Genomic DNA, 16,584 nt, shown 5'->3' on the forward strand with positions numbered 1-16,584 from the left:
GTGGAGGTGTTAGAATTAGAATTTACCACCTGAGTGCAAACCAACCTTGATTTATGCAGTCAAATTAGGATTCTACTTCTCAGCTACTTTTCTTATGAGTCGCTGGTATAAGAGAAATGAGAGAAATAATAGAATTAACATACGTATTTGCCTTTTCTATATCTATTTCTGCCTATTTTGTGAGAACAGCACATAAAGCTAGTATATTTCCCACTCACAGGTCCCAGTGGAATTAAGTATCACCCATTTAATTGATGAGTAAACTGAGACAAATTTTAGTTGACTGCAGTATGTATACAGAATGTGTGACTGCAGTAACACACATTGCTTCTCATACTGACAGTTGCTGATACATAAAGTCGTCAATGTCTGATGCATAAGGCATCAACAGAGTAATCTCTCTTGGGAAATATACAATACTATTTTTGAGATGGAGTCTATAATGAAATGTCATCAATGCAGATTGACCCAGTTTCATAAAATAAGATAGATGGTTTAACATGTCAAAGTCCTGGCTCCAGGATATCAAGAAACAAAAACAAAGTCAAAAACTGTTTAGAGAGAACAAGGCCCACTCCACATATTTTATTATACTACATTGGCTTTTCTTACTAATATGTAAACTGTCATGGTTCAGTCTATGTGACACCAAAACATCAGATGGAAAGAATAAATTTAGCCCTATTCAGTAATATACCTTATATAAGTAGGTTGTTTAAAATCATCAGAAAAATTCTTTGGAGGAAAGACTCTCACAACTGGTCTACATAAAATAGTCTGTGTCTCCCTTTAGTCTCCCTTTAGCCTCTTTTCCAGTAAGGAGGGCTTCAGAAACAAGAAGTATTTCGAACAAAATGTATAACTTTTAAAATCTCTGAAAGCATAATTTAAAAAATACATTCAAACCAGTTGAATATGAATTATCTACAGCAAACAGAAAATTAACCATTTTAATTCTCACAATTATTTTAATTATGACAAATTTTCTTAATTTTAAAACAAATGTTTATTATCCATGAATGTAGAATGTTTAAATATTTATTTCTGTCTGATTAAATATTAAATTATTAAGTTCATTTCCATTGTTATTTATTTTCTGAAACTACACAACTCATGTTTTGTGCTCTGTTAAAGATAATTTTTTTTTAATTAAGCAAAAATAATTGAGTATTAGAAAATTCCTTAAGAGTTTCTTTAAGAAATTAACCAATGGCAAAAATAATAGGATGTTAAAATCCTGAGACAAACAATCATTTTTATTGTTGATAACTTGTACCAAAGCCAATGTCCTAGAAGCCCAATATGATAATACCTTTATTCTCAGTGTATTCAAAAATAAACCCATTGGTGGTTTTTGAAGGGAAGCATTCATAATTGGTTTGAATAATCTGAAAATGCTGGTAAACATATTTTGACTTATCTTCTATCCATTTTTTGATAGAATATTGTAATTCTAGAAATCAGATGAATTGAAAAACATTAAGAAAAATATGTTATTTTGGACCTGGGTTGTTAGTGATATTTGAATCTTGAAGGAGCGCAAAACTCTATAAAATGTATTTTTTGCTCTGATTATAACTACTTGAAAATACGTGTGGAGGTAGAGCAAAGGGGTTGAACTCCAGTGACTTGTTACTAGTAAATTCCCGAACTAGATGACTCAATAGCATATAACCACCCCAATTTTACCAATTTTACAAATATAAGGGCTGCTGATAATTATGGCATAAATAGCTCAATAATGAAAAGAGATATTTTTGAACAATAATTTTATTTTCCCTGTGTAATTCATTGTCTTTGCTTTCTTCCGTAGATGTATTTACTCCAGTGCAAATGGATAGAGTTTCTTTACCCTTTGTCAGAGTTGTGACTTTATTTACAGGATTTTAAAATATAGTTTAGAAAATAAGGGAATAATTGCTTAATGTGGACAATTTTGCAATGTTGCATAGTAACAGAATTAGAAGCATTTAAAAGATGTGGACGTTTTTCTTTTTTTCTTTCTTATAACAGATCCTCTATCAGGATAATAATTGATCTAAGTTCATAATGGATTGCTACCTTGTTCATCTTATTTTTTTTTTTACTGAGGATTAGTTCTAATAGGGACAGAGGGGAGTTGGGGAAGATCTTTTCTTTAAAATAGTTCTCTTAGATAACCAATAATAGGCAGAAATTTTCCTCATTATTATTGGTTGCTACTTTTTATTGTAATTATTACTAATGGAAGTCTTAAATATGTACCTTTAAGCTATTAAATAACTTCTTTTAATTTTAATGTGGGCTATGTGTGTATAAGTTTTAGTACTGAGTGGGATTGATTATCTCCTGTCTTTTTGTTGCTTTATTTTTTTTAAGAAAATCATCTAGTGATCTTCAAAGGTAAAGAGTTTGACACCTTAGCTCAAATTCAAAAGATCTTTATTTGCTACTTAAAATTAAGTTATGAACTTAAAGTGTACCATTACAGATATACTTCAAAAAGGCAAATAGATTTCCACTAAAAAATTTTTAAGACTAAAAACATGGCATGAAAAATGCATTTAGTATTTTCTTCAATAGCTATGTTCTAATAAAAATAAATATGGGTGTATAATTAAAAATTTAGAAGTCCGATTATTATTTTAATCTTGGTGGGCTCTTTCCTCCATTTATCTTCAGTGAGGTTTGTAAAATACTCGTACAAATCTTCACAATCTGGAATTAACTAGTTGGGTTTTCCTTTTCTTTCATTGGTTAAAATAGTTTGAAATTTAGGACCAATTATTGTGTTTCTTTTCTCTCTTTGACTTTACTGGCAATTATTTTCTAGCAACAGATTAACTGTACAAATAAAGTTTACTTACAGATTACATACTGAAAAAGTCATAAGTGGAATTTTAGCTATGATACTTATTTAAGAAGATAAAACCTAAGGTGTTCTGTTTGAGATCAAGTCATATAATTTTCAGTGAATATCTAGGTAACATTGTCAGAGAGTAATTGATAACTAAAATAATTATAACTGAAGGCATTAATCGTTTCAAAAAGAATACCATTTCCAGACTGTGGATTTCAGCCAGAACAGAAACCAGACCAATATGGGACCACATTTGGCTGACTCAGTATAACAACACTGAGATGTGATGGTGTTGGCATAATGACATCATCACTCTCTCGGGACCAGTCATTTGGAATGCAGGTGGCAGTGCTAGGCTGATCTCATTGGAAAATAGTTAACCCATACAAACCAGTTTTTTTCAGGGTCTGTGACTACATGTTCTGTCCATCCTCATCACTGTAATAAAGGATCTACACAAGTAGCATTATAATATTAAGATGTTATAGGTAATCTAGGACCAAATCTCCTACTTGCCAATGAAAGCATCTATTTGGGTATTAATTAAAACTTTAAAATACCAGTTGGACCAAGGTATTGTAGAAAACCCTAACAGTTAATATGTGTAGATTACCATTACCTTTCTGGCATCTGTTCAATAGAACAATTTATTTTCTCTCTTCCTCCCTCCTTCCTTCCCTCCCTTCATCCTTCCTTCCCTCCCTTCATCCTTCCTTCCTTCCTTCCTTCTTATGGACAATGTATCAATAGTATCAAAATTTAATGATATAAACTGCTAAGATGTGGAAAGAGTTGTGTAAACTGAATTAATTTTCCTCTATGTGACTTCACACTTTGGGGTAGATATATTACAGTTATAAAGATATAGATGTACAATATAATTTTTTTTAATTCTAATTTCTTTTTTTTTTTTTAATGTACATCTAAAAATAAAACCACCGACGTTAAAAATTTCCTCAAGATCCAATCTGAGCTTTTGGTTCAGAGTTTGGTTGGTGCCACATCCAGAAATGTGACTTAGTAGTCATTAAAGATCCAAACCTAGTGCAAACCTGACTCAGGTCTTGCCCAACTGATAGTGTTTTATATCCCTTCAAGCTATCTGATTCCTTGATGTCTCTGCATTTACATTTGTTCTAAATGTCTATGGATGCTCAATGCATCAAGACAGAAAACCTTGGAATCTAAAAGGAAGAATAAATTACATAACTGATTAATACTAATTGTTGTTTGCTTAGTAATTATCCCTAAGTTTTCAAGGAAATGTTGCTATTTTTCTTACACACAGTGAAAATACATATGGACAATCTTTTGCTACAACAGCATCCAGATGAATTTTATTTTATAAAGTAGAGAGCTAAACAATTTATGGAAAGGGCAGTAATTTACTTAAAGATGGAGGGTATTTATTTTCTTTAGGAAATTAGTTTGTTCTGACTTGGGTAAGTTATCAAAGGGAGAAGAAAGTTGAGAATCTATTTGTGGCCATCATTTAAAATTCATGCCATTTCCTTCTCACCGTCACTCATTACAAAAAGCACCACTCACTATGTAAGGTTCTGCAAGTAAAAGTTCTTCTGCTTGCATGGCCTTAAGAGAGCCTTGCAATGACAGATGGTTTGGTTAATTACAAAGTTAAACTTTATGCTATTGAGACATAATTTTAGTGAATAATATTTTCCAGACAGAGTTTAATAAGCAGCTTGTGGTTGAGTAGCCTTTTGCCCAAAAAAGGGAAGCAGGTCTCTGTGACTACCTTCTACATTCAGAGAGCATGAGAGTAGAGGATGTTAACTTGACCACCCTAGGAACTGAGTTCCAGTAACCTTATCACAGCCTAACAGAGTGACCCCACCCTAAATGTTGTGAAAGAAGGACTGTTGAAATAGCACCTGGCATTTCACCCTGAACTCCTATAACACTTGCTGATTCACTGACCACAGTGAGGGGAAAGTACACTGGATGTTCAGCTGGCCGTCCTGGGTGAGTCCTGCTGGTAAACATGGACTCATCTGAGAAATCACAGGTTTTAACATTCACATTACAGAAACGTTGATTTATTTTTGAGATGTGGTAAAGCAAATCACTTTTTAAAAGGTTGACATTTACAAAGGTAAAAACTAGAAATCTAAATATTTGTAAAAGGACTGTCTTTTACAATCATGGATCCTTTTATTGTTGTTTATGTATTTTCTTAATGAAAAGTAGTTGGGATGATTATTATCTAGTATAAGCAGAAGCCTACTTTTTGGTGAACAGATTTTCTCCAGGTAATTTGAGAAGACTATGCTTGACTATATTTGACAAATTTGAATGAGTTACAGAGAAGAGGTTTCATACTGAGACCAGGAGTTCTGACATTGTTAGTTTTAGAAACAGTGTCTGCTCTGAGTAGAACAAAGGAGGACTTACTTGGATCTGTAAGAATTTAGAAAATTAGTAATATATGCAAGTTATACAAGATTTTACTTTAAATTTTTATGTATGTTTTGGAAAAAGAAAACTATAGCTATACGTGTAAATACTAGACTTAACAGGGGACCAATCTACACTTGTTGCTTGTTCTTTATGAAACAGACAAAAAGAAATTAAGCTGATATTCCCTCCAATAAATTGATGACTGCTTTTACTAAATCAAAAGCATAGAAAAATTCAGAGTAACTAGATGATAAATTAACTGCCATCCAGGAAACATTCAAATGATCATCCTATCATGAAAATTCTCCTGTTCAATTCTCTTAATCATATCTTCAGTAGTTTTTTTTGGAAATGTTAGCTACATGATGGCATAATCATTTTTTTTTCATCTTTATATTACTATAAGAAATTTTTCACAGTGTGTAGCATATTTTGAATGGAAAGTGTTTAAATCAGTAAATGACTAGACTCAGACTTCTTAGAATATAGCTATCAAAATTTAAATCAATTCAACAAATACTTGCTACTTCTATAAAATATTATTTAGCTAACAGAATCAACAGATTATATATATATATATTCCCTGAATTTAAAAAAAATTACTCTATTTTTAATGGTGATAACAGACTGTGGTCTAATGGCCTAGGGGAAGAGTTGTGATAAATGACTTATAAAATTTATTAGAAAATCATCACATAAGGACAGAAACCACAATTTCTATGCTTAGAATATTTCTGTAAGCTAGTGGAAGAGTGAATGAAAAGAGTGAATCAACCTATATTGTGTTCCTCTTAAATGTGCCGTATATTGTTGCATTTTATCTTAATGAAATGGGCAAGAACTTAGAAAACTAAGGCTCAGGGCAATTGTTAAACTGTTTAGGACAAACAGAATGATACCGGTCTTAGCAATTTGTAACAAGTGTCTTTGTGTAAGGATGTTTAATTTTTAAAATCAGCTGTGTTGAAGCATAATATACATTCAATAAAATGCACCCATTTTAAACATATTAAAAAGATGTGCACATAGATAACCACCACCATAATTAATATAGAATCTTTTCGTCAACTCAGAAAGTTTCTTTGTGTCCCAAACTAGTCAACCTCCTTCTACCAATCAACCCCAAGAAACCACTGATCTGCTTTCTGTAGCCGTGTACATTGCTTCACCTATAATTTTGCACTGGTAGCATCATACAATTTATACTTTTTAGTGTCTGGCTAATTTAACTAAGTATAGTGGTTTTGAGATTCATCCATGTTGTATCATGTATCAGTGGTTCTCCCTTTCTTTTCCCTTTATTTTCCTTTTCCTTTCAATAAATTCCATTGTATTCCATTGTATAAGTTTACCACAATTTGTTTATCCACTCATCTGCTGATAGACATTTGGATTGTACCCAGTTTTCAACTGTTATGAATAAAGCTTCTTTATTTCCTTACAAGGTTTTTATGGTGTGTGTGGACATATGTTTTCATTTGTGCTAGGTAAATACCCAGAAGTGTAATTGCTAAGTCATATGCAAAGTACAGGGTTTTTCTTCTCTTTTTTTTTTTTTTTTTTTAACATCTTTTTTGGAGTATAATTGCTTTACAGTGGTGTGTTAGCTTCTGCTTTATAACAAAGTGAATCAGTTATACATATACATAAATCCCCACATCTCTTCCCTCTTGCGTCTCCCTCCCTCCCACCCTCCCTATCCCACCCCTCTAGGTGGACACAAAGCACCGAGCTGATCTCCCTGTGCTATGTGGCTGCTTCCCACTAGCTATTAGTTTTACATTTCATAGTATATATATGTCCATACCACTCTCTCACTTTGTCCCAGCTTACCCTTCCCCTTCCCCATGTCCTCAAGTCCATTCTCTAGTAGGTTTGCGTCTTTACTCCCATCTTGCCCCTAGGTTCTTCATGACCTTTTTTTTTTTTTTTTTTGGTTCCCTATATCTGTGTTAGCATACGGTATTTGTTTTTCTCTTTCTGACTTGCTTCACTCTGTATGACAGACTCTAACTTCATCCACCTCACTACAAATAACTCAATTTCGTTCCTTTTTATGGCTGAGTAATATTCCATTGTATATATGTACCTCACTTCTTTATCCATTCATCTGTTGATGAACAGATGAAGTTCCCTCTCTGCCTAGTTTCTGGAGGGTTTTTATCTTAAATGGGTATTGAATTTTGTCACAAGCTTTCTCTGCATCTATTGAGATGATCATATGGTTTTTCTCCTTCAGTTTATTAATGTGGTGTATCACATTGATTGATATGTGTATATTGAAGAATCCTTGCATTCCTGGGATAAACCCCACTTGATCATGGTGTATGATCCTTTTAATGTGCTGTTGGATTCTGTTTGCTAGTATTTTCTTGAGGATTTTTGCATCTATGTTCATCAGTGATATTGGCCAGTAGCTTTCTTTCTTTGTGACATCTTTGTCTGGTTTTGGTATCAGGGTGATGGTGGCCTCATAGAATGAATTTGGGAGTCTTCCTCCCTCTGCTATATTTTGGAAGAGTTTGAGAAGGATACGTGTTAGCTCTTCTCTAAATGTTTGATAGAATTCGCCTGTTAAGCCATCTCGTCCTGGACTTTTGTTTGTTGGAAGATTTTTAATCACAGTTTCAATTTCAGTGCTTGTGATTGGTCCGTTCATATTTTCTATTTCTTCCTGATTCAATCTCGGAAAGTTGTGCATTTCTAAGAATGTGTGCATATCTTCCAGGGTGTCCATTTTACTGGCATATAGTTGCTTGTAGTAATCTCTCATGATCCTTTGTATTTCTGCAATGTCAGTTGTTACTTCTCCTTTTTTATTTCTAATTCTGTTAATTTGATTCTTCTCCCTTTTTTTCTTGATGAGTCTGGCTAATGGTTTATCAGTTTTGTTTATCTTCTCAAAGAACCAGCTTTTAGTTTTATTGATCTTTGCTATTGTTTCCTTCACTTCTTTTTCATTTATTTCTGATCTGATCTTTATGATTTCTTTCCTTCTGCTAACTTTGGGGGTTTTTTGTTCTTCTTTCTCTAATTGCTTTATGTGTAAGGTTAGGTTGTTTATTTGAGATGCTTCTTGTTTCTTAAGGTAAGATTGTATTGCTATAAACTTCCCTCTTAGAACTGCTTTTGCTGCATCCCACAGGTTTTGTGTCATCGTGTTTTCATTGTCATTTGTTTCTAGGTATTTTTTGATTTCCTCTTGGATTTCTTCAGTGATCTCTTGGTTATTAAGTAGTGTATTGTTTAGCCTCCATGTGTTTGTATTTTTTAGATTTTTTTCCTGTAATTGATATCTAATCTCATAACGTTGTGGTCAGAAAAGATACTTGATACAATTTCAGTTTTCTTAAATTTACCAAGCCTTGATTTGTGACCCAAGGTATGATCTATCCTGGAGAATGTTCCATGAGCACTTGAGAAGAAAGTGTGTTCTGTTGTTTTTGGATGGAATGTCCTATAAATATCATTTAAGTCCATCTTGTTTAATGTATCATTTAAAGCTTGTATTTCCTTATTTATTTTCATTTTGGATGATCTGTCCATTGGTGAAAATGGGGTGTTAAAGTCCCCTACTATGATTGTGTTACTGTTGATTTACCCTTTTATGGCTGTTAGTATTTGCCTTATGTGTTGAGGTGCTCCTCTGTTGGGTGCATAAATATTTACAATTGTTATATCTTCTTCTTGGATTGACCCCTTGATCATTATGTAGTGTCCTTCTTTGTCTCTTGTAATAGTCTTTGTTTTAAAGTCTATTTTGTCTGATATGAGAATTGCTACTCCAGCTTTCTTTTGATTTCCATTTGCATGGAATATCTTTTTCTATCCCCTCACTTTCAGTGTGTATGTGTCTCTAGGTCTGAAGTGGGTCTCTTGTAGACAGCATATATATTGATCTTGTTTTTGTATCCATTCAGCCAGTCTATGTCTTTTGGTTGAAGCATTTAATCCATTTACATTTAAGGTAGTTATCCATATGTATGTTCCAATTACCAGTTTCTTAATGGTTTTGGGTTTGTTATTGTAGGTCTTTTCCTTGTCTTGTCTCTCCGGCCTAGAGAAGTTCCTTTAGCATTTGTTGTAAAGCTGGTTTGGTGGTGCTGAATTCTCTTAGGTTTTGCTTGTCTGTAAAGGTTTTAGTTTCTCCGTTACATCTGAATGAGATCCTTGCTAGGTAGAGTAATCTTGGCTGTAGGTTTTTCCCTTTCATCACTTTCAATATCTCCTGCCACTTCTTTCTGGCTTGCAGAGTTTCTGCTGAAAGATCAGCTGTTAACCTTATGGGAGTTCCCTTGTATGTTATTTGTTGTTTTTCCCTTGCTGCTTTTAGTATTTCTTCTTTGTATTTAATTTTTGATAGTTTGATTAATACGTGTCTTGGCGTGTTTCTCCTTGGATTTATCCTGTATGGGACTCTCTTTGCTTCTTGGACTTGATTAACTATTTCCTTTCCCATATGAGGGAAGTTTTCAACTATAATCTCTTCAGATATTTCCTCAGTCCCTTTCTTTTTCTCCTCTTTTTCTGGGATCCCTATAATTCGAATGTTGGTGCATTTAATATTGTTCCAGAGGTCTCTGAGACTGTCCTTAATTCTTTTCATTCTTTTTTTTTTTTATTCGGCTCTGCAGTAGTTCTTTCCACTATTTTATCTTCCAGGTCACTTATGTGTTCTTCTGCCTCAGTTATTCTGCTATTGATCCCTTCTAGAGAATTTTAAATTTCATTTATTGTGTTTTTCATCACTGTTTGTTTGCTCTTTAGTTTTTCTAGGTCCTTGTTAAATGTTTCTTGTATTTTCTCCATTCTATTTCCAAGATTTTGGATCATCTTTACTATCTTTATTCTGAATTCTTTTTCAGGTAGACTGCCTATTTCCTCTTTATTTGTTAGGTGTAGTGGGTTTTTACCTTGCTCCTTCATCTGCTGTGTTTTTCTCTGTCTTCTCATTTTGCTTAACGTACTGTGTTTGGGGTCTCCTTTTCACCGGCTGCAGGTTCGTAGTTCCCATTGTTTTTGGTGTCTGCCCCCAGTGGCTAAGGTTGGTTCAGTGGGTTGTGTAGGCTTCCTGGTGGAGGGGACTAGTGCCTGTGTTCAGGTGGATGAGGCTGGATCTTGTGTTTCTGGTGGGCAGGTCCACATCTGGTGGTGTGTTTTGGAGTGTCTGTGACCTTATTTTGATTTTAGGCAGCCTCTCTGTTAATGGGTGGGGTTGTGTTCCTGTCTTGGTAGTTGTTTGGCATAGGGTGTCCAGCACTGTAGCTTGCTGGTCGTTGAGTGGAGCTGGGTCTTGGTGTTGAGATGGAGATCTCTGGGAGATTTTCACCGTTTGATATTACATGGAGCTGGGAGGTCTCTAGTGGACCAGTGTCCTGAACTTGGCTCTCCCACCTCAGAGGCACAGCTCTGATGCCTGGCTGGAGCACCAAGAGCCTGTCATCCACACAGCTCAGAATAAAAGGGAGAAAGAAAGAAAGAAGATAAAATAAATAAAATGAAATAAAATAAGATAAAATAAAGTTATTAAAATAAAAAATTATTATTAAAAATATTTTAAAGTAATAAAAGAAAAATAGAAAGAAAGAAAGAAGAGAGCAACCAAACCAAAAAACAAATCCATCAATGATAACAAGCGCTAAAAACTATACCAAAAAAAAAAAAAAGACAGACAGAACCCGAGGACAAATGGTCAAAGCAAAGCTATACAGACAAATCATATACAGAAGCATACACATACACACTCACAAAAAGAGAAGAAGAGAAATATGTATATTTATCATTGCTCCTAAAGTCCACCTCCTCAATTTGGGATGATTCATTGTCTATTCAGGTATTCCACAAATGCAGGGTACATCAAGTTGATTGTGGAGATTTAATCCACTGCTCCTGAGGCTGCTGGGAGAAATTTCTCTTTGTCTTCTTTGTTCACACAGCTCCTGGGGTTCAGCTTTGGATTTGGCCCTGCCTCTGCAAGTAGGTAGCCTGAGGGCATCTGTTCTTCACTCAGACAGGACGGGGTTAAAGGAGCAGCTGATTAGGGGGCTCTGGCTCACTCAGGCCAGGGGGAGGGAGGGGCATGGAATGCGGGGCAAGGCTGCAGCAGCAGAGGCTGGCATGACATTGCAACAGCCTGAAGCATGCCGTGTGTTCTCCCGGGGAAGTTGTCCCTGGATCACGGGACCCTGGCAGTGGCGGGCTGCACAGGCTCGCAGGAGGGGAGGTGTGGATAGTGACCTGTGCTTGCACATAGGCTTCTTGGTGGCTGCAGCAGCAGCTTTAGCGTCTCATGCCCGTCTCTGGGTTCCACGCTGATAGCTGTGGCTCACGCCCGTCTCTGGAGCTCTTTTAAGTGGTGCTCTGAATCCCCTCTCCTCGCGCTCCAGGACACAAAGAGACAAGAAAAAGTCTCTTGCCTCTTCGGCAGCTCCAGACTTTTTCCCGGACTCCCTCCCGGCTAGCTGTGGCACACTAGTCCCTTCAGGCTGTGTTCACGCAGCCAACCCCAGTCCTCACCCTGGGATCCGACCTCCGAAGCCCTAGCCTCAGCTCCCAGCCCCCACCCACCCTGGTGGGTGAGCCAACAAGCCTCTCGGGCTGGTGAGTGCTGGTGGGCACCGATCCTCTATGCGGGAATCTCTCCACTTTGCCCTCTGCACCCCTGTTACTGTGCTCTCCTCCTTGGCTCCGAAGCTTCCCCCCTCCGCCACCCGCAGTCTCTGCCCGCGAAGGGGCTTCCTAGTGTGTGGGAACCTTTCCTCCTTCACAGCTCCCTCCCACTGGTGCAGGTCCCATCCCTATTGTCTCTGCTTTTTCTTATTTCTTTTGCCCTACCCAGGTATGTGGGGAGTTTCTTGCCTTTTGGGAGGTCTGAGGTCTTCTGCCAGCGTTCAGTAGGTGTTCTGTAGGAGTTGTTGCACATGTAGATGTATTTCTGATGTATTTGTGAGGAGGAAAATGATCTCCACGTCTTACTCTTACGCCATCTTGAAGCTCCTCCCCTATAGATTTAATTGTATAAGAAATGAGCAAACAGCTCTCCAAAATGAAGGAGCTTTTGGTACATCCATTTTTCTATCAGAAATGCATGAGATTTCCAGTTGCTCCACATGTTCACTATTACTTGATTGTCAGGATTTCATTTTTTGTTCTGTTTTATTTGCTTGTTTGTCTTTGGCATTCTTTTAAGGATGCAGTGTTTTCTCATTTGGTTTTAATTTGATGACTGATGATGTTGAACATATTTCTATGTGCTTACTGGCCGTTTGTATTTCTTCCTTTGTGAATTGTTATTTCTCATAATTTGTCCTTAATAGGGTCCTTTGTCTTTTTTTATATATAATCTGCATACAAAATTTTGTTAGATATACGTATTGTGAATATTTTTTCCCAGGCAGTGGCTTTCCTTTTCATTTTCTTAACAATGTTTTTTTGCGAGCAGAATATTTTAATTTTGCTAAGTTCAATTTAGCATTTTCTCTAATGATTAATGAGTTTTTCTTTTGAGTAAATATTTGCTTACCCTAAGGTTTTGAAGCTTTTTTTCTCTCCTCTTTTCTACCAGAGTTTTATTATTTTAGCTTTTATATTTAGTTCTTTGATCCATTTGGGGTTAATTTTTGTATATGGATGAAGGGAAAAGTTGACATTTACTTTTTTTCACTTAGATATACAATTTTCCAGCACCATTTTTTGAAAAGACTATGTTTTCTCCATTGAATTGCTTTGGTACCATTGTCAGAAATTAACTGACCTACAAATATTCTGTTAGATTGATGAATGTCTATTACCAACATCATACAATCTTGATTATATTAGCTTTTTAGGATGTTATTAAAGTAGGTTGTATATGTCTCCCAGAATTGTTTTTCTTTTCTAAATTGTTTTGAATAATCTATTGATATATTCTTTGCTTTCAGAACCAGCTTTTTAATTTACACACACACACACACACACACACACACACACATACACAATGATTGTTGGGATTTTTCTTTGTGTTGCATTGAATTAATAGAGTAAATTGAGTGAGTTAGCATCTTAACAAAATTTATTCTTTCAATGCATGGAACATTTATTTATTTAATAAGTTTGGGGTATAGGTTTTTCACATATTTTGTTAAATTTATCACTAATTTTTCCATATTTATGATACATTAATTAATACTTTTAAAATTTATTTTTCCAACTATTCATTGAGGATTATAGAAACACAGTTGATTTTTTTGCATACTGACGTTACATCCCAAGAACTCAATAAGTTATTAGTTCTACTGGTATTTCTGTAGATTTCTAGAATTTTGTATGCATAAGAATATGCCTTCTCCAAATAAATACAATATTATTTCTTCTGTTCCAGTATTTAAGTCTTTTATTTATTTTTCTTGTCTTAATGCACAGGCTAAGGCTTCCAGTATGATAATCAATACAAGTACTAAGAGGAAACATTCTTGCCTTATTTCAGTCTTAAAAGAAATTATACACAGTCATTCCTTGGTGATATCGTGGGTTCAGTTCCAGATCACAGCAATAAAGTAAATATCAAAAATAAGTCACACATTTTTTTTTGTTTCCCAGTGCATATGAAAGTTATATTTACACTATACTGTAGTCTATTAAGTGTGCAATAGAATTATGTCTAAAAATGTACATACCATAGTTAAAAAATACTTTATTGTTAAAAAATGTGAACAATCATCTGAGCCTTCAGCAAGTCATAATCTTTTCTGCTCCTGAAGGGTCTTGCCTTGATGTTGATGACTGTTGACTGATCAGGGTGGTGATTACTGAAGTTGGAGTGGCTGCAGCAGTTTCTTAAAATAAGAAAACAGTGAAGTTTGCTGCATCTATTGACCCCCCCTTTCATGAATGCTTTCTCTGTAGCATGCAATGCTTCCTGATAGAATTTTAACCACAGTAGCCTGCTTTCAAAATTGAAGTCAATTCACTCAAACCCTGCCCCTGCTAATATTATACATCCTTTGTTATCATTTCAACATCTTCATAGCATCTTCACCAGTAGTAGTTTCCATCTCAATAAATCATTTTCTTTGCTCATCCATAAGAAAGAAATCCTCATCTGTACGAATTTTATCTGAGATTGCAGCAATTCAGTTTCATCTTCAGGCTCCACTTCTAATCCTACTTCTCTTCCTATTTCCATCTCACCTCCAGGTACTTCCTTCACTGAAGTCTTGAACCCCTCAAAGTCACCCATGAGGGTTAGGATCAACTGCTTCCACACTCCTGTTAATGTTGATATTTTGACCTCTTCCCATGAATCTCAAATGTTCTTACTGGCATCTAGAAGAGTGAATCATTTCCAGAAGGTTTTCAATTTACTTTGTCCAGATCCGTCAGAGGAATCACTACCTAAGGCAGCTGTAGCTGTATGAAATATATTTCTTAAATAAAAAGACTTGAAAGTCAGAATTACTCCTTGACCTATAGCCTTCAGATTGAATGTGGTGTTTGTAGGCATGAAAACAACACAAGTCTTGTTGTACATCTCCATCAGTGCTCTTGGGTGACAGGTGCGTTGTCAATAAGCAATTGTATTTCAAAAGAAATCTTTTTTCTGAACAGTAACCCTCAACAGTGGGCTTAAAATATTCAGTAAACCATGTTGTCAACAGATGTGCTGTCAAACAGGCTTTGTTATTGCATTTATAGAGCACAGGCAGTGTAGAGTTAACGTAATTCTTAAGGTCCCTAGGATTTTGAGAATGGTAATTGAGCATTGACTTCATCTTAAAGTCACCAGCTGCATTAGCTCCTTACATGACAGTCAGCCTGATCTTTTTAAGCTTTGAAGCCAGGCATTGACTTCTCCTCTCTGGCTATGAAAGTCTTCTTCCAATAGAAGGCTGTTTGTCTAATGAACAATCTATTGTTTAGCGTAGCCACCTTTCTTAATTATCTTAGCTAGATCTTTTGGACAGCTTGCTGCAGCTTCTACATCAGCACTTGGTGCCTCACTTTGTACTTTTATGTCATGAAGATGGCTTCTTTTCTCAAACCTCATGAACCAACTTCTTCTAGCTTCAAACTTTTCTTCTGCAGCTTCCTTATCACTCTCAGCCTTCATAGAATTGAAGAGACTTAGCTCCTTGCTCTGGATTAGGCTTTGGCTTAAGGAAATGTTGTGGTTGGTTGGATTTTCTATCCAGACCACTAAAACTTTCTCCATATTAGCAATAACGTTGTTTAGCTTTCTTATCATTGCTGTGTTTACTAGAGTAGCACTTTCAACTTCCTTCAAGAGCTTTCTCATCACATTCGCAACTTGGCTAACTGGTTGGTGCAAGAGGCTTAGCTTTCAGCCTGCCTCAGCTTTCGACAAACCTTTCTCATTAAGCTTAATCATTTCTAGCCTTTGATTTAAAGTGAGATACATGTGACTCTTCCTATTACTTGAACACTTAGAGGCCATTGTGCAGGTTATGAATTGGCCTAATTACAATATTGTTGTGTTTCAGAGAAGAGGGAGGGCCAAGGAGAGGGAGAGACATGGGGGAATGGCCAGTGGATGGAGCAGTCAAAACACACACAACGTTTATCAATTAAGTTTGCCATCTTATATGGGCATGGTTCCTGGTGCCCCAAAACAATTATAATAGTAACATCAAAGATCACTGATCACAGATTACCATAACAAATATAATAATAATGAAAAAGTTTGAAATATTGTTAGAATTATCAAAATGTGACACAGAGACAGGAAGTGAGTAAATGCTGTTGGAAAAATGGAGCTATTAGTTTTGCTTGACACAGGTTGCCACAAATCTTCAATTTGCAAAAAACACAATATTTGTGAAGCACAATAAAGCAAAATGCATAAACAAAGTATGCTTGTAGTCTCTCTATACTCTTAATCTGTATAACACAAATCCTATTAAATAAATTGTTTTATGGCCTACACTATAGGCTATCTTGGTGAATATTCCAAGTGCACCCAAAAAGAATATGCATTCTGGTGTTGATGGTAGGATTGGTGGTGTTCTGTAAACTGTAAATGTCAGTTAAGTCAAGCTGGTTTTTAATATTATTCATGTCTTCTTTATTCTTACTAATTTTTTTTTCTATTTAAACTATTAATTTCTGAGGCAGGAGTGTAGAAATTTCCAAACATAATTGATTCTATTTATTCTTTCATTTATATCAGTTGTTGCATCATTTATTTTGAAGCTCTGTTAATAGGTGCATAGATATATTTATAGATATGATCAATTTTTTTTATCTTTGGTACAGTTCTTGTCCTGAAATCTACTCTACCTGATATTAATATGGTCACTTGACCTTTCATATAGTTAGAGGTTGAGTAGCAT

Source organism: Balaenoptera acutorostrata, chromosome 8 (genome assembly GCF_949987535.1).
Source record: "Balaenoptera acutorostrata chromosome 8, mBalAcu1.1, whole genome shotgun sequence".
Classification (NCBI taxonomy): Eukaryota; Metazoa; Chordata; class Mammalia; order Artiodactyla; family Balaenopteridae; genus Balaenoptera; species Balaenoptera acutorostrata.